Source organism: Nannobrachium achirus, assembly GCF_963921795.1.
Source record: "Nannobrachium achirus genome assembly, chromosome: 12".
Lineage (NCBI taxonomy): Eukaryota > Metazoa > Chordata > Actinopteri > Myctophiformes > Myctophidae > Nannobrachium > Nannobrachium achirus.
Genome location: NC_137832.1, coordinates 19404747 through 19432388, shown reverse-complemented (window position 1 = coordinate 19432388; position 27642 = coordinate 19404747). Strand labels below are relative to the sequence as shown.

General features: G+C 40.3%; 1 protein-coding gene, 1 long non-coding RNA gene and 1 pseudogene across 3 annotated transcripts in view; 2 read left to right on the top strand and 1 right to left on the bottom strand.

Annotated features, from left to right (window-relative positions):
• The window catches only part of LOC308296273 (RNA-binding protein Musashi homolog 1-like), a gene marked incomplete at both ends in the record, with an annotated part of 340664 nt that overhangs the window by 81347 nt on the left and 231675 nt on the right, over window positions 1-27642 (bottom strand). The window lies entirely within an intron of this gene.
• LOC308295045 lies at window positions 11134-12551 on the top strand. The gene is made up of 3 exons (XR_013962545.1): window positions 11134-11283; window positions 11815-12007; window positions 12178-12551. It is a non-coding gene; the product is annotated as an uncharacterized lncRNA (long non-coding RNA).
• Window positions 15632-27055, top strand: LOC308295451 (G2/mitotic-specific cyclin-B2-like; annotated as a pseudogene). The gene is made up of 7 exons (XR_013963364.1): window positions 15632-15745; window positions 16737-18910; window positions 20446-20588; window positions 21236-21361; window positions 22671-22911; window positions 23998-24158; window positions 24486-27055. The product of XR_013963364.1 is annotated as a G2/mitotic-specific cyclin-B2-like (transcript).

Sequence of the window (27642 nt, the reverse complement as noted above, 5' to 3'; positions counted from 1 at the left end):
AAACTAAACTCCTTCAAACTGAATCTAGGTGGATTTATTATTTACAGTCTGTAAACCCAGGGGGCATGAATGAAGATCTTTCCCTACAATGTTACCTTTAGGACTGATTTTATTAAATGTTTTTGTCTGTACAAGAAATGGGAACACATACTATGTATAAAAATGTGTGAAATATTGTAAGTGAACACAATCTATTGAATGAGAAAAATGTCTAACTTATTCTGCATTTGTCCACACCCATCGCCATGTTAATGGGTTTAATTGATGATTATCAGCTCCTGAGCTGATCTAGAACTTATAAAATCATCATTGTCTGTCTGAAATCCCATGTAAAGCACTGACGAAGGTCCCAGGACCGAAATGGTTATTTTGCACTTTTGTCTCAGTCTAAGGAGTCTTCCTTAAGTATATATGCAGTGAGCGAGTCCTCTACCAGCCTTCTTACATTAAAAGTGTACATATTCATCTCCTTTAAAATTGGATATGTCATTAACAGTCTCTTTTGTAAATATGAGTAAAACATTTACATGTCTTGTAATGTCAATAGATCTGTCAGGCAGAAACTTCCACCATTCAACTTTCCTTTTTTTACGGAAATTAATTCCCTATTTTATCTGTTACACAAGTAGCAAAAATGGACGATTTAAGAGCTTGCAATGCAATGCGTTGTGAGCCTGTAGAAAAGCTATTTGTGCTATTCTGAAAAAGCAGAAAGAGGTTAGGTGTGTGTTTTTGTTTTATAAATATCTAACTAACAAGTGCGTTTGTGTGAGAGAGGTAAAAGACACAACCTTTTGTTTATTATGTACAGAAAATGTTCAAATGATGAGTATGACAAATATATTATACTGTCATATTCATATGCTTGCCAGTGACGTTGGTTGTTAGTGGTTGTAATGCGTCCTGGCTGTCACAGTCTCCTCATGTTATGGCACACAGGCTAATTTATACTTTGTTGAACGACCTATATGACACAAATGTATTTTCAACTAAAAATACACAAGATGCGTCAACATAAAACCTAACTTAAGCCCTATACACCAGGGGTTCGCAAAGTGGATTCCAGGGACTCTGTGGGTTCCTTTAGTGAGGTCCAAATTAACCTGTTCCATTTGAACGCTGTCAGGGTAAAGGGGAGACCTTGAAATGAGAAAGTTTGAGAAACACTGCTATACACTCTTGCTATAGGCCTACAAACAAATTGCAAAGATAGCTACCCACAAGCTCACAAGTTGCAATGTGACGCGTTGATTATTTTTCTAACTTCTTTTTTAAATTAAAATTGCCTATGAAGACATAGCCAAAATTGGGATTAATGGTTAATGTGGTTAATGTCAATGTTGTAGTTTGATACAGTATAATTTAGCTGTGAGGGTAGTACTGCCTCCTGTGAGTATTTTGGTAAACTACAGAGCTGACATTTCAAAGCACAAACTGGAAGGATGTGTTTTGAGATTACGTCAAAAGCTTTTTTCTGTGCTGAGATCAGACACAATAACTATACTTGGCCTTCCCTGCAGACTGAGCATTAGAAGATAACTAACACAGGCTCCGATGATGAGGATGGAGCATTGTTCAACTGTCAAGCACTCTCAGAATGTACATAAGGCTTTCAGTTTCCTCTACGGCTTTGCCAATGTAAATAAAATCTGTTTGTAAATGTATTTTAATGAAGTAAAAGTGAAGCTTTGTGTCTGAAATGACAAGGAAAAAAAACAAGTGTTTTTTGTAATTAGTTAATTTACCTGTTGTGAGCGTCTGCCTTGAGATAGATCTGATTCAAACCACTATTCAGGTGTGTATATGTATGTTTGCATACCCCCTTGTAGTATGGAATGATTGTCCATAAATAAAGGTTTGTTCAATTGTAGATTGATTGTCTATTTCTGTCTAAAACTATGTATGTGTTGAATTGACATGTGGTCAAAATGGCACATCCATTAAGATGTCATCACATTAATTCTGAGCTGGGAAAATATTATGTATGATAAGAAATATTTTACAAGATTTTGAATAGATTGAAGCCCTTCTCATAATATAAGAATACTGTACTCCATACATATATAGGAGGATTTGCAGATTTCCTTTTTCCTTTTGGACAACCACCGATCTAACACACTACACGTTTGACTCATCACACCCTTGGGTCCTTGGCGATACGCAGAGTTTGAAAACAAATCCAATACATGGGCTTCAGACTAGTAGAAAAAGATCACATATGCCATATTGATATATTATCTCGGAATATGATCATTCACCATCAGTATAAATACCCCACAATGTTATTTTAGAATGCATTTTACATGATGACATATTCACCATCATGAAACAGATAATTTTTTTGTTACATTTTCGTATGATTTGAGTCAGATAAACTGCAGTTAATGAAGCTATATACGACTCATATAATTGTGGTGACATGGCATTTGTGTGATATATTGATTGGAGACCCTGACATTTTTAAACACAGACAACATCATAACTTTACATTTTAGGGAAATGAATGTAAGGTGCAAATATTAGGCAATTAATAAACACAAATAAAAGGCTATTATAGTCCATTTTACTCTCCAAATAGTCTAGTGTACAATCAACTTTTTAAATAATTGACTAATGAAAGATCCATGATAACATAAACAACTTTGAATTTTGACTGCCTGACACAGGCAGGGCAGTGCATCTGCCAAATGCCAATATGATCTACTCTTGAGTGATTGAATACTTTATTAGCTGTTCACATAGGAAAAGCACAGGACAGTACAGTTCAGATACACGGTCTACTAATAGGATTTAAATCCAAGAAAGCACTATGACTTGTTTACATTGTTGGGGTCCTTTGTACTAATTAAAAAAAACATGCATGGATGCTGCAGGCTGCCAGTTCATAGCCAGTTTCCAGACTGAGGTGTTCTGTGCATGAGGTACTCTTTTACCATACCATAAATTGATTAGCAACGGCTAACAAAGCCCTCTAATAACCACTACCCAGTGACCAGGCCATATCTGGAAACATAACCATATTTAAAATTTTAATGTTAGAACATTTCTGACTAATATAGTCTGGGATCATGCCTTTACTATACATTATCATTAACTTAACAGCCAAATGTCATAAAGGGAAAATTATACCTTGTGTAAGTTACAAAGCACGCAAGCGTTTGGCGCCCTCTGCTGTTGACATTGGTCTCTAGTCTAGTATAGAAAAAGTAACGTTTTTTGTAGGAAATATAACAATAAATTCATAATAATAACTAAGGAATTTATTCGCGACCCCGACAAATTGTTCTGTGACAACCACGTTCCAAAACGTGGTTGTCACAGACCTGCGGCTGGAGAGAGTTTTGTTGTTTACAAACGAAAATGCGTTGTGGCATCGCAGCAGTGTGACGTCACTGCGCGTACGAGCAGCGGACCAATTGGAACACAAGGCGTTCTTCAAACAGGTGTTCAGGTCGCGTCGCGTTGGTCGTTAGTGCGTTTGAGACTCTTGTTGGGATCAGACGTGCATCAGCTCTGCCAGAGACATCGATACCAAGGGTTTGCTGCTTCAGAAGGCCAAGTTGTTTTCATCCTTTCTTGTCTGATATATTCTGTTATTTTATCATAACTTATACATTTTAACTTACTTTCTTCTACTTTCTACAACTTGTACTTACTACTACCGTCACAGCAGAAAACGCGTGCCGTTCGGGCGTTTATACTCTTATCGTTTGGACTTTTTTTTGGAGAGCATGGTTCCAGGGACCCCTGAGAACCAACGGCTGCTCCCCCCGGAGCTCCCCCCGGCGCAGAGGCGGCCCCCACGCTCGCCCCGTGGGCCTCCGCCTCAGCGTCGCCGGGAACACGTCCGTCTCGGGGAACTCCGACGCCGGTTGGCCTTTGGCGTACCACACCGGGAACAGTTCCCCAGGCGTCAACGTGGCTGAACATGTTTTACTTTCAGCGGGGGTTGGATTTGTACGGATTTGACGGTAACGGAATTTTGACATTTTTGAAATTTGAAAATGTGAGATTTCAGCAGAGGTCCTTCCCCCCTCTTCCCCTCTTATGCTCCGTGACATGTACATGACCGTCATGTTTCCACCTCAACCCGAGGAGCAGTGGGGAATCCGAGCCGCAACGGTTTGAGCTAGGAACGTCAGACTCGGATTCCCCACTGCTCCCCAGGTTCAGGTGGAAACTCGACGGTCATGTATATGACCGTCATGTATTCAGGGCTAGCTACTCACCAGCGTCAGGGTTACTGAGGTTTGGGTTAGGTTTAGGCATATAGGTTAACATTCACCAGCCCCAGACAGTTGCTCCTGGCCCGCATGGACGCGCTTACAGTAGGCTACAGTACACTGTACATTTTCCTTTTTCTGTTACTCTGTTTATATGGTTTAGAGTTTAACTTAAGTTATAATAGTCAAAATAGAAATAGTAGGAAAAAAAAAAAAAAGCCTAACGGCAAAAAAAAAAAAAAAGTATATCTATTTTCTTTTCTTTCCTGTGTGTGTGTGTGTGTGTGTGTGTGTGTGTGTGTGTGTGTGTGTGTGTGTGTACCTGACTAGTTTATCAGGCAAACTTCCCCTGCTCCTTGCATGATCCCCTTCCTCTCTCTTCTACTCCTGAAGTCCTGTCTCCTCCTCTTCCCTTTGGTTGTGTTGATTTGTATTGATGTATTAGCTTGCTTATTGTTTTGATGTATTACCTTATTGTTAGTCGCTCTGGATTAAGAGCGTCTGCTAAATGCCCAAATTGTCACATCGGTGCAATTGTAACTAACGCTGTGTAGACTGAATCAAGCCCTAGTAAGGCCTGCCACTAATTTGACCTTCAGGGACCCTAGATTCTGTTCTGGTGGGAACATTCCCTTAGAAGCCATTTACGTTACAACTAGGCTACGTTATAACTTAGTAGCAGCTGGTGCAACCCCGCCCTGTTCCCTAGAGCTTTCTGACTGCGGACCGGGCCTCCATGAAGCATGACTGTGGTTTCTGGTTTGGCATCTATATTATACTGTATATTATCTAAACGTTCTTATATTCTACCACTATACTATTTAATTAATGTTATACCATATTATATACCATCTACACTATTCGATTAACGTATTACTGTTACTACTTTGCCTGTACCTCTCTCTCTCTGTCTCTCGAATTTGAATTGAATTGACACAACACAATCTAAACATTCTGGGGCGTCTGGGTGTGGTAGTAGCAAAACAACGCTCCCATCACCACCGCAGATACCTGGGTTCAATACCCAGCTGCAGCGGTGCATCCAGCTTGGCTGGGCGCTCCAACAAACACAATTGGCCATGTTTGTTATGGGTGGGAAGCTGGTGAGGATCAAGTGATCATGTTCTTTTTGCTGCATCAAGGTTTTTATAGTTATAAATACTTAATTTGTTTGTATTTAGATGTCATATTTTCTATTTCACTTAAGTTGTAAGTAGGTTTTAAAGTTTTTACAAAGCTGGCTGGATAATGCTGCCTTGTTGATAACTAGCTCTTTGCTTATCGGCCTTAAAGGAGTAGTTCACCCCCAAAATGACTTTTTCTCTATTGATTACTCATGCCATGGAGAGTAGAGTTCAATAATATTTTTTGGTTTTTGTCACATTCCTAAGACAAAAATTTGATTCGAGTAAATTTACCCCCATTGATTCCAGATGGGGACTCGTTTCGAAACGGGTCCCCATCCGGAACGAATGGGGGTAAATTTGTTGTTATCACATTTTTGTCTTAGGAATGCGACAAAAAAACTAAAAATATTATTGAACTCTACTCTCCATGCCATGAGTAATCAATAGAAAAAAAGTCATTTTGGGGGTGAACTACTCCTTTAATGGGGGGAGACACTCAGACAAGAGTGCTCTAGCTGTTTCTGAACATCAGTGCTACATTAGTTTTATTTTGTTATTGAAATATGGAGTCAGGGGTGAGATGCTAAAAGGGTTCAGTTTTGTTATTTTGCTAGTTTCAGTTTATAACAACCTCGATGCACAACAGGGACTCCAGGACACTTGGGGTACAGTTGGGAATTGGCAAAGTTAACCGGGTCTCCTCCCTGGATTGTCACGTTGCCGTCGTGGAGGAGCTAGTGTTATCCCAGTGACCCAATGAGCTGGCAGGTCAAACAATGCCGGACAGCTCAAGGGTAGGGGTCAGACTAAGGACAATCCCTAGTCCTCCATATTGGGGGTTGGGCATGAGGTTAACAACGTCATCCCTTAAAACAAACATGTTACAGAAAATGTCAACCCAAAAATCGAATTCACATCTCTCCAGACATTCAAGGAGAACACAACTGTGTGTGCATGTCATGTGCATGGTAGTATCCCGTCCTTGGAAGCCTTGGAGCATGAAATGGAATCTCCTGGACCCAAAAGATCAAACCATCATTGAATGTAAGAACTATTATTAAAAATATGACTCATTATGCCAGAGGGCAAAATGTTTCAATACACAGTCACTCCTATGCTTAAAACTAAAGGAGAAGTAATTAAACCAGACAGGGGTGGTGCAGGACTTTCATTGTAGACTAACATTTTTAAATGTCCTTGTTTTCTGTTCACACCACAGGCTGAGGGAGGCACTGGAGAATGAAAAAGAACGTCTCACTGAGCTGACCTTCACCCAGAAGCAGCTGTAGCCTACTAACAGCACTGATGACCAGGTGAGGAGTGGGCAGCCTTTTAGCACTGTAGATTTAACTGACTGGGTTGCAGAGAAGAAAGGGGCAGTCAAGCAATGTCAAATTATCCTAAAGATTAGTAGGAGTTTCAGTATGTTATGAACTGCAACTCAGAAGCCCAGAGGACAATAATTATGTCTGTCCTCTGGGCCTAAAAGCTTTGTCTTGGAATGGAATAGCTGATTTATACAAATGGAGTTTTCTCTTGATGATGATTGGTTTATAGCAGGGTTCCCCAATTAGTTTTCCACAAGGGCCTAATTATATCTAGGGTACCAAGCCGAGGGCCACAACATTGCAGGTTCCGACGGTGGCGTTCCCGCTACTCCAGCGACAGTTCAGATATCGTTGCTGTCTGGTGAAAATCTTGTATGTACAAAACCGTTTGTTTTGAATTTATCATTTTAAAAATGATTTAAACTAGTGAAAACAGCCGATCTACAAGCACACAACGCCTTGCACCGCGAGGCGTTGTGTGCTTGTAGATCTGCTGTTTTTACTACTTTTGTGCGGCAGCCTTGTATGATTTGCGAAAGAACGTACAAATTTGGAGACATGAGATTTCCACCCGACAACGACGATATACTAGTGTTGTTGCTGCTCTTATACCACCGTTATTACTGGGGTTGGTGTGGGCCAGACAGTAGCCCCCCGTGGGCCGCAAATGGGCCGCGGGCCGCCTATTGGGGAACCCTGGTTTATAGAATGGTTAATTTAACCTTAAAAAAAAAGAAACTTGGTTTAGAGTAGACAGATATTTTAATTAATTTAAATTAATAATTTGACACAAATGGTTTTCCAGGTTGAAAGGTATAACAAAGTTGTAAATAACTAAATATGCATCCCTCAGCTGGAAACAGGAGTGGGTGTGCAATGATCACAAACTAGATGTATAACCCCCCGGCTCCACCGGGCGTTTCGAGTGTCGTGTCAATGCTGGGAACGCTCCCGCTTTAATCAATGAAGGGTGCTCCACTGCAGACGTTGCACTGCTGTATGCTCGTACGGTGACTGCGTCCAAACTAAAAAAATCGCCCGGTTAAAATTTTTGACGCCGTCCACAACAGTCCAGTAATGTATAAAATATGATCTAAATGTAATTGCAATGTATATTTAAATGTATATACGTGCTTTTCTGCTGTTGGCTATCCACAGATCTTGGCCTAAAATCACGCAAAGCGGTACACAGTATCTCTAAAGTCATGTCATCAACATGGATCTGTCCCATTTCCGATATTCCATCCTGATTGCCTACGATTGCCTTCTAAAGTTTGTGTATGCACCATGACGGTCGCTTATCTCCTGATTAGGGAGTCTTTCTGGTATTCATAAATGTGTATATACGTGCTTTTCTGCTGTTGCCTATCCATTTACGTCATTCACAAGGGTGACTAGATGTCCCAGAAATCCTAGAATATTTTTTTATGTAATTACAGTGGTCTTTGGTAAAATTATGTATAAACACAACAGGCTATAATCATGACAAAACAAAGTAAGTTGTGCATTGTTGCTCTCTGGCTCTGCTGTTTGTGTGACAACATGAAGATTCAAGTCGGTCACAAATAGTTTTATTCCTGTTTGAAAGTGATTTTCATGTGTTGGAAATTAGATATTGCCATTTCGAATGAATAACTCACAGCCACTGCGGTGGAGCCGGACGGATGTCAACGTGGCGGCGTTAATGAAGCAGTCACGACGCAGAGCAACGCGACGACCCCAGTGGAGCTCTGGCCTTTCACTGTAGTCATTATTGTGCTGTAAATAATGCATTTTGCAAGGAAGCTGAACTAGTGGCATCACCCACACTCCACCACCATAATGTCATGTTTTGTGTTTGTTCCCTCCAGATGCCGAATACAGCCCATGTCAGGACCAGTGATGTGTCAGGAGGACTAGAGGTCTTCGGACCTGTTACATCTGTCAATCCTCCCCGCTCCACCCTTTTTTTCTCCTCCTCCGACCAGTGAGACGCAAGTTTCAAGCGAATGCATTATAAACAGGGAAGCTACTGTGATTTTAATCATTGTTTGTGTGTCTCTCCCTCTCTCTCGTCTGAGTCGTCTCACACGCAGCACATATACCGGTACATACACACACACACACACATTCTCCCTCTCTCTATCAGTAACGCTGCTGTGATTTTAAAGTTGCGTCGTGCATGCATGGGATAGTGAATACTTAGTAATGCTTATAGCTTGTCTGACATGACTTTTTCCTATCGTGTTTCCAGATAAACGTTAACTGTGTTCGTTGTGTCTTGTGTGTTCTCCCGTGGCCCAGCTGGTGAGTTTAACTTTGTCATGTTGTTAGCTTAGCTAGCTCCTTTCGGAACATCTCCCTACGCCCTTTACGCAGGTTCTTGCTCCTTAAAGCCTCTATCAGAGACCAGGGTGAAGAGCTATTCACTTCACTGCGGTGTAGTTTTCTAGCTATCACCTAAAAATACATAACAAAGCCTAGTTGAAGTGAATAGCTTCACCCTGGACTATGTTAGAGGCTTTACAAGGCCCATATGAAAAATGTTCCGGTGTTAGAAGAACTAACGCGTGGTGTAAAGTAACTAAGTACATTTACTTAAAGGAGCTATAGTCAACTTTTTCATTTTGGCCGTTGTCAGGCTGACTTTTTACATCCCTCTTTGTTTCTTTTATATGGAATCCATAGGCCTATAGGGTGTGCCAAAATGTAGTTCTAGAGCGGCCATTTCTTGGGTCAACACAGCCTTACACAGGTGTTCTGTTGGAGTAGAGCAAGGGTCTTCAACATTTTCAGGCCAAGGACCCCTTAGTTGAGAGAGAGATGAAGCAGGGACCCCTTAGTTGAGAGAGAGATGAAGCAGGGACCCCTTCGTTGAGAGAGAGAGAGATGAAGCAGGGACCCCTTAGTTGAGAGAGAGAGATGAAGCAGGGACCCCCACAACCTGTTCATAGATTCCATTTGGTCTCATCTTTTGACAGCACAATCATCAGTGTGTTTTGGATTCATGTCAATTTGTGTTTTCAGATATTTAATCACTTGAACTGTCAATACAACTTGACCTTTCACTCTGTACTTAGTCTGCTCTTTTTCTCCTCTACACCAAACCTCTTTGCCGAAATTAGCCGATCTACAAGCTCACAACGCCTCGCAGCGCAAGGCGTTGTGAGCTTGTAGATCGGCTATTTTTGGCTAAAGTTCTCCGAATATGGACGCTAGGGTTCAAGTGGTTAATATAAAAAATTGAGAAAAAAGGTTTCTATCACACAAAGATTTGGAGGACCCCCTGTGGTAACTCTGAGGACCCCCTAGGGGTCCCGGACCCCCTGTTGAAGACCCCTGGAGTAGAGCATTAGTTCTATGCCAATCAAACAATTGAAACACCTGTGTTTCACCCAAAATATGGCCTACTCCATTACATCCTGGAGGAGTGAGGGAGGAAATATTGTGGAGGAACATATTGACTCTATAATTTGAAACATTTAGTTATAAATGCAGATATAAATTATACAAAACATACATTAACCCCAATCAATGTGCATTCTTATCCCATCCCATTTAGGACTGACCTAAGTTTTCTGAAAAACAATATTATTCAAAAATTACCCTACAAAAACAAATATGTTGCTACATACTGTACATGTACTGTAATACACTAAAATGTGTTCCCGGCCTGGTTATTAGTAGACCTTGTATCTTTGATATTTTATTACACAAAGTAGACCTTGTATCTTTGATATTTTATTACACAGAGTACAAACGGTACTGTAAAATTAGGGTAAAAGGAGTACAGTTAAACACCCTACCTAAAAGGAACACCCCAAATAGGCCCTTTCCTTGGTATTATATCTGAAGTTAACTGTACTGTCCTCCTGTCAATCAGGTTGGCAATGGAAGACTGCAAGTCCCTTACCACATTCTTCAAGCACTCAGGCTTGCAACTCATGCTGCCCCGCTCTCTTAAACAGGAGTGTGAAACGCGTTGGAACACCAAACTGGACATGATGGAGTCTGTGCTGTCCTCCTACGATGAAGTGATGAACATTCTCCAGGAGAGGGGCGAATGGCACCGGATGCGACACACATCCAAAGACACTCTACAGATGTTGGTCAATTTCTTAAAGCCTTTCAAAAAGGCAACAGAGGAGTTGAGTGGATCCACATATCCCACAATCAATCTGGTGGCAGTGTGGAAGACCACCCTCATGAGCCACTGCCAACCCACAGCATCTGACACCACTGCCCTTGAAGTGCTGAAAAGAAGATGCCTACAGCTTCTGGATGAGCGTATTGAGGTGCATGACCATGCAAAACTTGCTGCAATGCTGTGGCCAAAATTCAAACAGCTACGAATGTTTAGCCAGCTAGAATATATATGACTTGGCACGGGTGGAACTATCCAATTTTTCACCAGCTGATCCAGAGGACCAAGAAGAGGAGATGGAGGCCAGTCAGTCCAGTCAGGCCACAGTGACCGAGGAGGACCAACCCGGGCCAGCAGCAGCACCATCATTCAGCCAGTGGGAGGACCTTGAAGAGCCAGAGCCAGCTTCTGATGATGAGGTTGACCGCTATTTGCGAATGAAGATGTGAATAGCGGATGCCAGAGACAAGGCCAAGGTTAAGGTATTATGTTGTGCTTAAAGGAGTAGTTCACCCCAAAAAATGTTTTTTTTTTTTTGTTTTTGTCACATTCCTAAGACAAAAATTTGATTCGAGTAAATTTACCCCCATTGATTCCCGGATGGGGACCGTTTCAAAACGGGTCCCCATCCGGAACGAATGGGGGTAAATTTATTGTTATCACATTTTTGTCTTAGGAATGTGACAAAAAACTAAAAATATTATTGAACTCTAGTCTCCATGGCGTGACCAATCAATAGAAAGAAAAGTCATTTTGGGGGTGAACTACTGCTTTAAGTATTGCTATTTGCTTTTTTAAGTATGGCTGTTACACTTATGAGCGTTGACTGTTTTTGACACTTTATGTATATATTCTTTGTTCCCTTTTTTGGTGTACCTTGCTCTTTTACTGTAGTGTACACTGTACTTCTCCTTAACTTGTAAATATCTTTAAACTGCTGTGCTCAGTGTGCTGCCTCCGGGCGACTGATTTTCCCCTTTGGGATAATAAAAGTTATCCATCTATCTATCTAGGAGGAACCGGTTTTAACTTTCTGGAAGAAGAATGCTAAATCGTTTCCAAAGATGGCCAGGCTGGCGAGGAAGATCCTTTGCATGCCAGCTACCAGTGTTGGCTGTGAATCGACTTTCAGCAAATCGGGGCGCACTCAGCTTGGGTCATCCAGTGTCAACGCTTTGCTTTTCCTCAACAGCAACATGTGATAGGGTAAGTTATTGTCTACTTAGCTACAGTATATAAGACATTGGTAATAAATTAATTTTCTTTCATGTTGCTGTGATGTGGTGGTAGTATGTAATTGATGATTTGTGTGTTTGCTGTCTTTAATGTGCCATCTAGAGCATCCTAATAAAACAATCCATTTTCTGTCTCAGCAGGATGCCAGTCAGAGACACCGGACAGGAGGACACTGCGTTGGAACAGTCAGTTCTGTTTACCTGGACACACCAAGCTGTTGCCAACATGCTGCTAGAAAATAAAGGACTTCTTACCTACCTCTATTTTACTTGCCTACCTTACCTTGCCTACCTCTATTTTACTTAAGGTTGAAAATCTGTCTGTTCAAATTCAGATTACTTAAGGTTGAAAATCTATTTCAGATCATTGAAGTGAAACTTGAAAAAATGTTTACTGAATATGGCAGTGCACTAAGGGCCTTAATTTTATTTTGCATTTATTTGCTAGCCGACATTTTATTTTATTTTCGTGCCTGTTTCTGTTGGCTACTTGTTTATTTTATGATTGATGACTTTTTCCATACAGTTTGAAAATGGTACAGTGCAACAGTGGTATGATCTTTGATGCTAAATAGTGGAGTGGAGCAGTGGACCCTTAGATCTTTAACTTGTGAGAGTAAAATCAAACCAAATAGACCCGTAAGGGTCTCTTTGGTTTCATTGCTCTCTCAATAGTTAAATTATTGTTAAATATCTGCATTGCTTAATTTACAGGAAGTCTACACACTTAGAGAATGTAGAAGAATTATTATTTTGATCAACTTGTGCCATTATCTCTACCACAAAAAATGCACCATGGATGGAATTCTAAAGCCATCTAAATAGCCCTATATGGGCTTGCCTTGGGGTCCTGTATTGGTGCTGATTTTTGTATTTGTGCTTATTTAAGTAAAATATGTTATTGAACTAGACTGTCCCCTGATGAATTGTAATTATGCCAAATTGAAGAGAAATGGCAAGCCATGTTCATACTCAACCCTGTCACAGCAGTAAATATTGGTCATTTTCTGGGTGCAAACATAAATATTGACACTAGATGGCACTAAACGTTTGGATCGCTCATCACCGTGACATGTTGATGACATCATTCTGCTGAGTCAAAGTTCAAGCCAGAAGTTAGGAACTCAGCCGATTTGACAATATGCTCTGCGAGCCTGCGACATAAATTAACAGTGGCTTAGCGTTATAAATGGCTAAGAAGATGAAAGATTACACACCATAGAGAACGTCGTGGATTTATTTTTATTAACAAACTGGTCTACTTTGGGAATAATGCATTGATGACCAGGGGCGTGCATCATCAAGCAACGGGCTACCGTCTACATGTAGGTAAGAAAGAAAAGGTCCCATTTAATGACAATATACACTCTTAATAATAAATGTTTTTTTTACGGGTATCATTGACCTCTCGGTGCTTCCCGGGTCGGCTCTCTCATGTCTCGGATCTGCATGGGTATCAGTTCCCATTTCCAAACAATAGACGGGTCCTATTTTCACGGGTCTCTCTGGGTATCGGTTCCCATTTTCCAAATAATAGACGGGTCCAATTGGGTCTGGGTCCTTTTTTCGCGTGTCCATTTGGGTTCGGGTTTTGTTTTTGTGGATTGAACATCAGAATGCATTTTTAGCCGATTTTATTTACGTTGCAGTAAGACAATTTCTATTACCGTATTTTTTTAGTTTTACTCCAGCACCAGACTGGTTGGCCAGAGCTGCTTATCCAGGAATCCGTCATCTCAAAACTTGACTACTGTAGGCTACTGTAGAATAGACTAAAATCAAATCTTTGCTTCTGGGGGTCCCTGGAACAAAATATTTTGCAATAGGGGTCCATCCGTGGAACAAAATATTTTGAGATGTGGCCAAAAACACATTTTGGGGGTCCTTAACCAATGATAGGCACATTCTACAAAAATGTCTTCTAAATCCTAGCAATTTCCTGGGGGGAAAAAAAAAAGTTTATACCATCAGTGTTTCTCAAACGTTGTCATGTCAAGGACCCCCAGAATGATATGTATTTGGCCACAGACTCCCATCGCAAAATATATTGTTCCAGGGACCCCCAGAAGCAAAGATTTGATTTTGGTCTATTCTGCATCTAAGGCCACAGACTCATTGGGAAACGAGTTTGGGTCAAGTTTTCCTGTTACCCTTTTCCTATTGCCCTTTTCCACTACCAGTGAAGTACCCCTTCATACCACTAGCTGTCTGCTGATGGCTACCATCCAGAAATATCTTGGTCATTCGTTCTCATGTTTTTGTTACTTAGGCTTCCTTTTTTTCTTGATAATGTTAAGAATGTAATTTAGATAGCAGGTTATTTAAACAGATGCTAGGTTCATTGTTTACCTATGTGCCTGGTATTGTTCGTGCAGATTAGTTTTGATAGCATATTGTTTAGCGTTCTATATGTGGAGAAAACTAAAGTCAATTGACTTGGCCTACCAACTCCTGTTATTTCTAAGCATGCTATCCAAAGGTGACTTGACATGCCTTCAGAAGGGGATTCAGCTACAGTAGTGTTTATAATTCATCAATATGTAACAACAAATTGTCTCTCTTTGGAGGACAAGTTTGTGTTATTTATTTAATTCAGTGTCTCTGTGCCTGTGTGGGGTCTGGGGACCCCCAGGGGTCCTTGAAGAGATTTCAAGGGGCCCCAGCAAATTAATCAATTGACACATTGTCAAGATTTTTTGAAAATGGCAAAACTACAAGCTCACAACATAGATTGGTTATTTTCAAAGGAGCTATAGTCAACTTTTTCTTGAAAAACGGACGCTGAAATAAAAATAATGTTTCGAAAATATTTTATAAAAAAATAAGCTTCATACATGTGTTTCTGTTGAAAAATTACCACAAAAAGCGTAAAATAATGATAAAATAATCATTTTGGCCATTGTCGGGCCAACACTTTGTTTACATCCTAGTCTAACACTATCAAAGAATAGACTAGAATGTAAACAAAGTGTCGGCCCGACAATGGCCAAAATGATTTATTTTATCATTATTTTATGCTTTTTGTTATAATTTTTTAATAGAAACACATGTATACACATGTATGAAGCTTATTTTTTAATATAATATTTTCGAAATATTATTTTTATTTTATCATACGTTTTTTTTAGTTGACTATAGCTCCTTTAAGTGGTCAAACTGATTTTATACTATTAAATATTACTACAGTACTATTATGGCCACCAGGCGGCAAGATTGATTAAGACATTTTCTTCCACAAGTTCTTTGTAAACTCTAAACCCAATTCCTATACAGAGCGGATCAACTTCATCTTACAGATAAGTGAAAAACGCTCCCGTAAGGTCTATACTGTACCAAAATGTATACTTATATCCCAGTGTGTGAATACTTACCCATCCACCCTTATCTCGTATGTCAGGGGCCAGGGAAGATCACCCTCTCCACACACCCTTCCCAAGCACTCCTTCAGCTGGGGCAGGACCTTCACCATGCCCCTCTCATGGCAGTGCATGGCCATCTGTCCAGCCAGCACATACACCGACAGCACTGTGCCTCTAGTCAACTTCCTTGCAGCGGCCTCCGGAGGAGACATTCTCATCTAGGATGGACGTGAGCAATGCATGGAGCACTTCGAGCAGGCTGTGTTCTCAGTCACGTCCTGAAAGACCCGAGGCCAGCGCCTGAAGAAGATGAGGAGCTCAGCTCATCCCCGGCATGGCGCAGGGCAACAGTACAAGCTGTGGGAGCAGGGCCCATGGAACTGGGATTCTCTCACCGGCGACTGTTCAGGCTGAGTATAGACTGACACACTCTTCTTTACTCACTCCTTTCTCCTTCTCCACTAATCACCAGGCTGTGACTGCCATTAGTGCGGATTCCATTCATAGATGGCAGTTCCTGGGCCATGGATCACATTTCATTCTATCAGTCCCATTGTCCTCTCACAACGGTTACCTGAAGTTCCAACCAGGAAAACCTGGGAAATGTTTTTTTTTTTTGGGTGACTCAACTTGACATTTCTTTCCACCATCAAAACTAGGTTACTTTTTTTTTCTTTCATTTTAGGTTCTGACTTAACTTTATAATAGGATTATTTAAAGTCACAATTCTAATTAGATACCACTGTCCCTTTTAAGAGTTTACCCAGCTGCCAACAAGTTGAAGTAAACAAAACACGTGAAAATGTCTGGTGACTTGGTGAGTCTGTTAGTTGGCTTTTCAATGATAATAACCATATGAACCACATGAATAACAGACTTTAGGCCGTTATTCTTAATTCAGTTTTCTCGATTTACATTTTGAGGGGGTAATACATGTTTAAGCTAACGTTGTGTGACGTCAACATAAACAAGCAAGCAGCGCGTGCTTCACTCACTCAGTGTTTTGACCGTTGAACAGAGCAGCTGCATGTTTCATTCTCCTGCCGCAAACTCTCGTTTCACGTTTTAAACACTGTCAAACTGTGGCCAACTGCTCGTTTCGTTGAACTGTTTGAAGAAGCAGAGCGTCATTTAGCCGTTCACACGATTTATTCGCCTTTTTCCTCTGGAATTCAGCGCCACACAGTGGAGAAGAACCCTGCACAGTGCACACATGGAGAGGAAGGCCAACAAACGCTGTCCAGAGAGAGATCATGCACTCGGAGAGCTTTCCGACTTTGCCAACAAGCTGACAGTGTCAGGTAAGAAGTGCACGACCAATGTAGACACAGGAGCTGCTAGCCACAATGCAGAGCTCCGGGTGCGGAGGAAGGTGTGTACGAGGTCTGCGGCGTCCAGAAGAAAATACAAACCTTCAACCGAAACTACACAACACAGGTTGCTCCCTTCACTGTTCCAGAACAACCTGCACAGGTGGACATTGATGCAGGGGACTCAGACATGCCACAGCTATGCTCTGAATATGTGAAAGACATATATGCATACCTAATGGATCTACTAGAGCTACAGCAGGCTGTGCAACACGGGTACATGGAGGGCTACGAGTACGACAACACCACGCATGCGAGCCCTGCTAATCGACTGGCTGATCAAGGTTCATTCCAGCTTCCAGCTGCTTGAGGAGACCCTGTATCTCACAGTTGCCATCTTGGATCGTTTTATGCAAGTTCAGCCAGTTTCACCAAAGAAGCTCCAGCTTGTTGGTGTCACTGCCATGCTGCTGGCCTCAAAGTATGAGGCGAATAGAAGAGGCGCGCCAAAGGTCCAGCACTTTGCCTGCGTCACAGACAACGCATGCACGCCTGCTCAGATTAGAAACATGGAGAAGGTGATGCTGAGGGCCCTGAACTTTGAACTGGGATGCCCGCTGCCGTTGCACTTCCTCAGGAGAGCTTCCAAGGTTGCAAACTCTACTCTGAAGATGCACACGCTGGCCACGTATCTGATAGAGTTGACATGGTTCACTACTGGCCCTCTGAGATCTCTGCTGCCTCCCTCTGCCTCTCCCAGATGCTGCTGGATGGCCTGCCCTGGACTCGCACTGCGCAGTACTACACCACTTACGATGAGAATCACCTAACGCCCATCATGCAGCACATCTGTAAGAATGTAGTTGCTGCCAACGAGAGGAGAAAAGGCTTCCAGACTGTCTGGAGCAAGTATTCAGAGAGCACGCTGATGAAGATCTCCTGCCTCGATGAACTGCAATCACCTGCAGTGACGAGCCTTTCTGCCTGGCTGGAAAAGATGAACCATGTCTACATTTTCCATGAAGACCACTGCTTGAATTACTTGGATTAATAATGTGACCAAATTGTGTAGCAAGTTAGCAAAATGTAATTTGAATTTTAATCCATTAGAAATTTGTATATATCTATCTGTATTTTTAAATACTTATTTAATGTTGTAAATAATAATTCATTCTTTAATTCAGTGACTCATTAAAATATGTTTTTGTGTGTGATTAACAGTGTGTTATTCTATTTGCAGCTTTCTAATGTCTGTTGAGCAAAGGGTTTCAGCAGTTGTGACACTTTTCTCTAAATGAAAATGGCCTTAATGTCTGAAGTATCAGTTATCCAAACCTTAGAATTAGGCATACGTCTGAGATTAAATGACAAAATACTAATCTTTTAGGCTGTTTATTACTACAATAGGTTTCTGTGCTTATTACCATTATATTCTTTTAAATTCACTTGTTTTGAATTGGGGCTGACAAACGGCATATTTGCCAGAGTTCAGACAATGTAAAAAAACATAGACCAAGCTTGATGTCTGTTCGGGCTATGGGATTTGTATTAATCTAAATAATGATTAACTAATTCTGCCAAGTAATTGTAGTGTTTTAAAAAGTACAATATTTGCCTCTGAGGTGTAGTGGAGAAGAAGTATCCTCCTATAATGTAAATATCCCAGTAAATTAGTACCTCAGAGGCAGACAGAACTTTATTGATCCCACAGGACTGCAGGGGAAATTCAGATAAGGAGGCAGTTACAACACAAAACATTTTATTGTTTTTTTTTTAAATCTATGTGTAGATGGTACAGTATATAGTGTAACAATATGCAAAGATATATGACTCCGTAACTACTAGGGCACAATTTGATATGGCTTTGATATGGAGTCTAGCCGATGACATAATTTGTGCCATGTGAATAAAGATCACTTATTATATATGATCAGTGGTGGGAAAAGTACTAAAATGTTTTACTTAAGTAAAAGTATTAATACTGCAATATAGAAATACTCTGTTTACACGTAAAAGTCTGGAATTCAAAATGTACTCCCTGTGCAATATTCTAATAAATACTTCAATCAATCGTTAGCGCCAACCAAACAACAGGCAATGTTCATGACATAGCACCTTAAATATACCAATTATGTGTCTTCCACAGAAGACGGACTTGTTCGGGCCCTGATTCCTCATGAGCTCGCGCCAGTTCTGGGTATTGAGGTGAGTACACTGTGCGCCACTGGTTCACAAAGCTTTTCATATCAAGGACCCCCTATATGAAGATACAAGGTTTAGATAATTTTATGGCTCTATTAGCAGTGTGTTCTGTTGGACCCCCAGTTTGATATGTATTAGGCTACGGGACCCCCATCTAATGGTATTATCTCTGGGACCCCATATTGTAAAATTCATGTTAATTTAACTCGGTGTACTTAGGGACCATTTGCCATTAAATGGCAAATGGTCCCTAAGTACACTGAGTTAAATTAACATGAATTTTACAAATGGAACCAAATTTTGGTTCCATTTGTACACACTGAGTTACATTACATACGACGTAACATACCCATAAGGATTCATTTGGTTCCTAACTGTCATTTTTAGCTGGTACACACTGGAACTCGCATAAGGACCCCAAGGAACCACTGCTGTACACTCAAATCGGGGTCCTGTTAACCGCCAGGGGTGCAACATAATGCTCACCCAGGAATCCTTGAAGGGGTTACAGAGGGTCCCCAGGAACGTTTAACCACTTTAACCTTTTAATTGAAAATCGCAGAACTACAAGCAGGGGTCACAAATTGCAACAGTACATTTTGTAAGATGTTTTACTATCTGGTTGTATTAAACTACGTAAAACTTGCAACATTGCGACTATATGGAAAGCTTGAATTATCCTCTTTCTAGCTGCAAAGTGTTTGTTTCATAAAAATACACCGTAGACATTATGAGCTACTTTCTTCGCTTGTGTACCACCTGTTTCTAAACCTCACATAATGCAGGAGGCCGTGGGACGTTGCTTTATTGAAGACGAGCACTTCTATAGTTCAACACTTAGAAGATATTATCACCTGCCTTGAATTTCTTGACAGAAATTAGCTCATAACATGTCTAGGGCGGATATTTATGAAACAAACACACCAAGTTGGCTTGTGGCGGACATTATTGTAAACGTGCAAAATGAGTGTACGGTATTACTAGAAGCGCATAAAGAGAGACTTTGATGATAGCATAAATATATACGGTAGCCTTGAGTTTGAGTTATCCTTGCAAATAAAACATTTGATAAGCTTAGCCGCAACATTAATATGTTTAATCTAGAGTTGCAACACCAACCCTTGACAGCCCATACATCCAAACGAAAATATATTTCAGTCTTGGAATTTATTTAGGCTTTAACCCCTGGATGCTGCTGTGCTGTTGCACGCACAGGCGTTGGAGTAATTACTATACTAGGTGTATACTATTTTAGTTGGTTCAGCCATTCATCTTAAGTATCACAGCTGCATCATCACAAATCCTGTAAGCTTGATTTAGGGCATGCAGAACTGTCAAGTCAGTCATGTTAATTGGTCAATAATTAATACTTCCAAATCAAAGAAGCCAATGTGCCCTGCATGCTCTGACTCATATGTATCCCCTGTCACTGACTGGCTGACCAGTTTGTGGTTTCTCAATGCTCTCTCTTTGTCTTTCTCTCTATGTTTATCTTTGTGACACTAGTATAAATCAAATATAAAACATGTTATTCCCAGGAGTCCTACCCATGGGAGACATCTACAACTTGAAGCGGCCACTGACAGGAGGAGGCATGAGTGTTGCCCCTAATGGCGTGGCCATCTGAAGGAGTCTGCTCAAGAACATTCCAGTGCTCTGCGACGATGGTGCCAAGCTGCAGGTATTCAGTCCAAATGAGTTTGGACTAGACTGGGGTAATTGTTGTTGTAGCAGTTATTGATGGCTAGAAGAGATGTTAAGTGTTGCATGTCAGAGCTGGAGATACTGGGGCTTTTTTTTTTTGTTGCTAAAATGAGTGTTGTTCAATTGGGATTTGGATCCTTGTCCTGCTGGCAGCGTTCACAAGAAATGCTGCGCTGATACATTTTAATTCACACACCTATGACTTCACAGGACCTAAAAGTCCTGGAACCCCACTTTGAGAACCACTAAAAAGCCACAAGGCTCTTTGACCTTGAATCATTCTGCTCAGACAAAACACATCTTTAAAGGTGATTGTTTTCTTTTTCTTTCTTCTTAATAATAAAAGGTCTAAACGGAGAGGCATTTTTATGGAAGCATTCAAATATGCCATTTTCAGCCGGTTCCTTTTTTCTTTCTTTCTTTTTTGAGCAGTGCTCCTTTAAGGAGCTCACCGCTCCTACATCTATCGTCATTCGTCATGTGTTTGTTGACAATGGCTTGGCTCAGTGAGTTCAGCTAAAACAGGTGCTCTCTCCTCTTGCTTCTTTTTTGGCCGAGGTGCAGAGTTTTGGATGAGCTCTGCAATATATCATCTATTCTATGTTATCTATTAACTGTTAACAGTTTCTCAGGGTCTTGTGTTGGCTGTGTATATGAGAAGGAAGGAGAAGATCCCAGACCTCATCTGACAGAGACTGCAGCAGGTTTTGACAACACTGTGTCTGGAAAACCGTCAGAGGTTTTAAAAATGTGAGTCTACTGCACTCAACATGCAGAACCAAACAAGTATATATGGGGTATATACCAGGCATTTTGCACATTGACCTCTTGACATCAATGGTGAACAGTTAATAGAGGTCAAATGAAGAGGCTGTTTTTGCTATGGACCTAAATGTTATCCTATATCTTGAAGTCACAATAGAATGAATACATTACATGGAAGTGTTTTTTTCAGGCTGAGCTGTTCTTTTGTGCTTGTAGTTGAAGAATGCATGGTGTGCTATTCTCTATAGCTCCCCATGTCTAACTAAACTCCAGGCCATGACATAATACAAACATTATTTGTGGATACAAATTCATCATTTAGACAAATAGTAGTTTTCAAGTCAACTTTTATTTGACCTGGACCAAAAAGGTAAATCATTGATCTTCATTGTATATACTACAAATTTGTTTTGGATTTGAATTAATTAAGAGCAGCAACCTAATGTCTTGATGATAAATTCACCATTTAAACAGTAAGCTATATAATGGTAACTGTCTGGTGAATCTAGTAGTGGTTGTTTCAGTTTCCTGTTCTGAAGTATTGACCATAAACAATCAGATTCTCTGTGTGAACAGGAATCCACCATGGCAAGACAGTACCATCTAGTGTTAAAATCAGTGTACTACAGCTCATCATCAGTTGAGAAGGGGTATCTGCAGAAATGTAATACAGGCCCACATGGAAATGGTTAGCATTATTCACATTTATGCTAAACATTGTCCTACATGCAGAGTGCACCTAAACCTATTGCTTTGTAAATGGACTACGGTCTATATGTTGCTATTGTCTCTTGGGATGCACTTTGGGTCAACTGCTATTGTTTTTAAACGTGCTATATAAATAGATGAAGATGAGTTGCAGCTCCTCCGTATCATTGAGAGAATTCTCATACATTACACATCTATTACTATGTTGTATAAAAGAATGTGTACCTATTGAAAAGGACTTTATTATGTGCAGATACTTGGACGTATAATGACAAGATGTGTCAGGCCACATTCAATGCAATTTATTTTGCAGATCAATGTATTCTTCGGTGATCTACATATATAACTCCGATTCTAGGTCATTGGCCATAGAATGTTTTCATCCATTTAGAGCACCTGGTAAATGTACACATGAAAGCAAATATCCTTTTTACATGAATACTATTGTTAAACACTAAAATAAGGCATCATTATTGGTGTGGAGTATAGCAAAACCACAGTCACTGTTGAATCTCTGCAGCACAATCCTTTCCTTCTGGGATGTTTCACTGCTAAAGAAATGGTCTTTTATCCACAATTTCTATAGTGGTCCAGCATGAAGGCCTTGGGATCCAAGTTCTTCTTTTACGTGGGTTTCCTGACCTTCCTCGTGGGGACCATCACACTCTACGTGTTCCTGCAGCAGCTGTGGTTCGAGAGGAGCTTTTCGGCACATCTGTCCAGTGGCCTGAACATTGGGCTCAGTCAACGTGAACTGGAGGAAGACGGGAAGAACTGGAAAAAGGAGAGATCTGCACTGTTCAACCTGAACCACCCTCACCACAAAGGTACACAGATAATGGCAGTTGTTCCATTACTTTGTAACTTTGAGCAGTATGTTGCTACTTGCTTGAGCATATAAAGGCACACAGCACTGTGTCACTATAAACCACCTGGTTGCAATGCAGTAAACTTGTCGCGCAAACTTCCTTGTAAGATCTTAGATCAGAGGCAGTCAGAGCATATCCTGGTCAAATGATTGGTTTAACCTCTTTCAAATGACCAGATTTATGATCCTTTTGAAGTTGACTGGACTCCATTGGTTCTTCCATCTGTATGACTAGTCATGTGTAATATCCCTGTATTAATATCAGGGATATCTGTGACACTGAAGTATTGTAGCACAGTGTAGCCTAATGCCTTAATCCTCATTTCATATGTAGGGCTGCACGCTCTACAATTAAAGCATAACCTAAATCCTTGTTTTAGATTTTAAATAATATAACTATGAAATTCAAACATTTTGTCATTGTTTCAACTATCCCTTGTCTTCTCACCATTACACACAGATTAGTGTGCAGTGAACAGTGAAGCAAGAAGGCAAATTACAGTTTAGTATCAAGTACTGTATCGGGTGAATTGGTCATATAAATGCTGCATATTTAAAATGTATTAATGACATAAAATAATTAAGTCCAGTTACAGCCCTAAACTGCTGTGTATGCTCCCGCTTCCTGCCTTGCAAAGTGTGGGTGTCTGAGCAAAACACAAGAATTAAACATGGAAACTAGTTGGTTTCTCTCATGCTTTGGTTTGTACGAGGTGTCTAGATAGAAACAGAGCACTGGCAAATCTAATAAATTCCATAAATATGAAGAAAAGAAATGTTTAAGAATTAGTGAAAATAACTGATCTACAAGCTCACAACACTGCGACACGTGTGAGGTTGTAGCGTTGTGAGCTTGTAGATCAGCTATTTTCTCTAGTTTGGGTCCCGGGCAAACGTCTAATTTCTCTTTTGGTTCTCAAGCTAAAACGTTTGGGAACCACTGTACTAAAGGTATGTGTTACTAACTACTGTATGTGTGTAACTGTATATATGCAGCAATGGCATTGCCACAAAATACATTTTAATTCAATCATTCTCTTGCCAGGTGAAGATAGCCGCATGGCAGAGGGGTTGTACAAAAAGGTGTGCATTCTTTGCTCCTTAATGACTGGGCCCAGCAACTTGTAGAAGAAGGCTCGGCACGTGAAGGCTACCTGGAGTCGACACTGCAACGTTGTCGTGTTCATGAGCTCATCTCAGACAGAGGCAAGTCCAGCTAAACAGTATAATAATAAATAAATACATAATCTGTAAATTGAAACTACATAAACCATAGACTGCCGGTATCTCTTTCAACCTTTTGTTGAATTGGAGATCAAAATAATTATAATCTTTTGGTACATAGAACACCTGTGTTCAAATGGAGCCAATGTAGTTACGGTATTTAGTCACACGCTCTTGTGAACAAAGAATATCTCAAATGAGTATAGTGCCTTTCTACTTACAGAAGTTTTGGTCATAAAAGGTTTCCACCCGACAGTGATGACACAAGAATCTTACCAACATATAACGTTTCCCTGTGTTGTCTTTCAGGGCATCGTCCGTGTTCCAGCTCCCTGCCAGTACGCCTGGATGACCACCTCTTCTACCTTTAACCCTGATGTTGTTCAGTTTGACACTACCAGCCTTAACCCATTTAGGCCTGAACACATTATGACGCAATATTTTATGCTTTAAATATTGAAAAATAGCAGATATACAAGCTCACAGCGCGGCACGCAAGCTTGTAGATCTGCTATTTTTTTTTAATCGTGAAAATTTGAATTTTGACCCGATTCTATAAGTGTCTTTTGAATCCTAAGATTTTTGGAAAAAACCTATGTTTCTATGTCAGTAATCTGGCCAGCCATCGTCAAAGAAAAGGTCCTTTTCACTTAACTGGAGCTCAGTTAGTCTGTTCTTGAGAGACTACTATGTCAGTGGTTCTCAAACCTTTTCATGTGAAGGACCCCCAAAATTATATTTATTTGGCCATGGACCCCCATCTCAAAATATTTAGTTCCAGGGACCACCCAGAAGCAAAATGTGAGTTACAAACGTTCGCTTTGAAAATACATATATTCAAAGATTTGCACACATTTTCACGACTTTTTCAAAAATAGCAGATCTACAAGCTCGCAGCGCGGCACTCGGTGCCACGCTGTGAGCTTGTATATCTGCTATTTTTCACTGGTTAAAGCATTCAATCATTTCTAGGCCTAAATGGGTTTTAAACCCGTCCTGTGAGCCCAGAAGACACTGCTGTGGCCTGTCTTCCGACAGTCATTTTTGACGGTGTATATCTATTTAGTTCATTATTGATGGTATGTCAACAGTAGCTATTAGCAAGTGATACATACCATCCTATATTAAAATTAGAAATGCACCCCGTCGAGGTAGCAACTTGCGCCTAGCGCACAAGTAGGCCATGCACACAAGTAGGCCCTGCACAAATAGGCCATACAGTATATGGCCTTCTTGTGCGCAAGCAGAGCGTGCCATGAGGTGTGCGCTGCAATGGCGATGCCAATGACATCACCACTGGCATCACCAGGAATACTGGTCCCTCATTGTGATGACGTTGCCAGAGATGATGGTCCCTGATTGAGCTACGGTCTTAAACAAGAGAGGACACCGACATACATACTGTACATACCCAGCCAATCGCAGTACTTGCTTGCGCAAGTAATTAACTGATCAACCAATATACCCAATTCCAAAATATGGGCATATACTGATGACATAAGGGATCTCCTTATACAGGCATATATGTATAAATAAAAATAAAATACAATGTACTGTACAGTACAAGTGCAACTAATGTACCGGTATATGTTTTGTCTGTTTACCTCCTCACTTTTCACCTTGTCAGAAAGTAGAACTGCCAGTGCCATTGCTACAGCATGATAAGTTACACCTCAAAAGTTGAATGTAGTATGAAGAAGTCTTCTTTTTAAAGAGGCGGTGCCATAGTTTTTTACTTTTTCTATGTCTATGGCACCCCGGCCGTCTTTAATAAATAATGACACATATAAAGACTGACTTGTATTGAATGTTCTGGTGATCACTTTGGCTGCAGAATTTTGGATGAGCAGGAGTCTTAAACTGTTTTTATTTTAGATCATCTAGAAAAGAGGGCATTACAGTAATCTAACCTGTTGAAGGCATGTACCAGATTATCAGCATCAGATTGAGACATACGCACTTACCTTTGATATATTAATGGTCAAATTCTGTGATGCAACTGATATGTTTTTTGATGATGCCAAGTAGGAAACGATACCCACGCCCCCATTAACCCTGATCATTATCTCCTCCCCCCATTACTTTACCTATTATAATTCAAATTTCTCTATTCCATCCCAATAAATGAAACACCCACTTTTTGTTTTGTTTTGATATTTGATAAGAATCTTCCCCCTACTATTCTGTACCTCATAGTGTTTGGCCAAATGATGGACACTACCTCATAATAGGCCTACTGTACCTTGTGATATTATGTAAATAATGGAGAAAGGAAACCCAAATGAAAGTTGTTTCTGTACCTTTGGCGATAGTTGGCGTGTTTTTTCCCCATAAAAGACTTGATCAGTGAAATTCATATCAGTGAAACATATTTTCATCCCCACTAGATTATCTTCATAATTGAACCTTTAACACCATGTATGTATGATCATTGATGAGGCATATTCTTATTCCTTGACCTGTATTGATCCTGCAGAGGAAGTTCATTTGTCAGGTTTGGTTCCGTTATAGAGTATTTCTTTATAGGCCATTTTGTTTTCACAGAATATTTCCACAGACCATTTCTTGCATGAAACTCTGCAGAGGAATGGACTACGTAGGCTAGCTGTGTGTGCAATGCTTCCCTATCCACTGAACAACACTGGCAGTGTCACTAACTCTGACTCACTGACTCAAAAGCTTGAGCCCTGCAAATTGAGAAAGTATGAATTGTCAGCTGCACATATGACGTTGCACTGTGACATACTGTACATATTTACCAATGATGGCTGTGAATGGAATTATTGCATACTTTTACTCTTTAGGCATAGGGAATGTGTTCATGATGACAATTATGTGAGATTATTACCAAATAAACATGTAATGAATTTTGACTTATATTATTGACTTGACTCGTACATTTTTCCTTAGTTGCAAGTGAATCCATTGCTTGATTTGTTTCAGTGATTTAGAGTTGCATGAGAGTGACAGTCTGTGTGTTCTATGTATGTTATGAGGAGGATCCCTTATAATTTAAATAAACAAGCATCCCAATCTCTCAATTAATATTGGTATAAAACACAGTTGCTGACAATCTCCTCCATTCCATAACCTCATTTTGTCATTCAAAAACATTTAACAAGGCTAGCTTTATAAATAAATAATAATCCCAGCAGAAACCCATGTGAGTAATGAACAGACTGAAAAGAAAATGTATTTAGTCATTTAACCCAGACATAAGTCTCAGGTGTGGATAGATGGCACTTTAGACATTATTAATCAAGTCACACCATTTAGAGCAAAGTGTCAGAAGAAAAAACCCTTGGTAAATAGAAACTGAAAAGGCTGCATAAACAATAACACGTTTTAATGAATTAATGATTTAATGAATGCATATTGAATATATATATATATATACACACATGAATGAATGAATAATTTAATATGAATAGACATGGATATTTACAGAATTTACACAGATATTTAC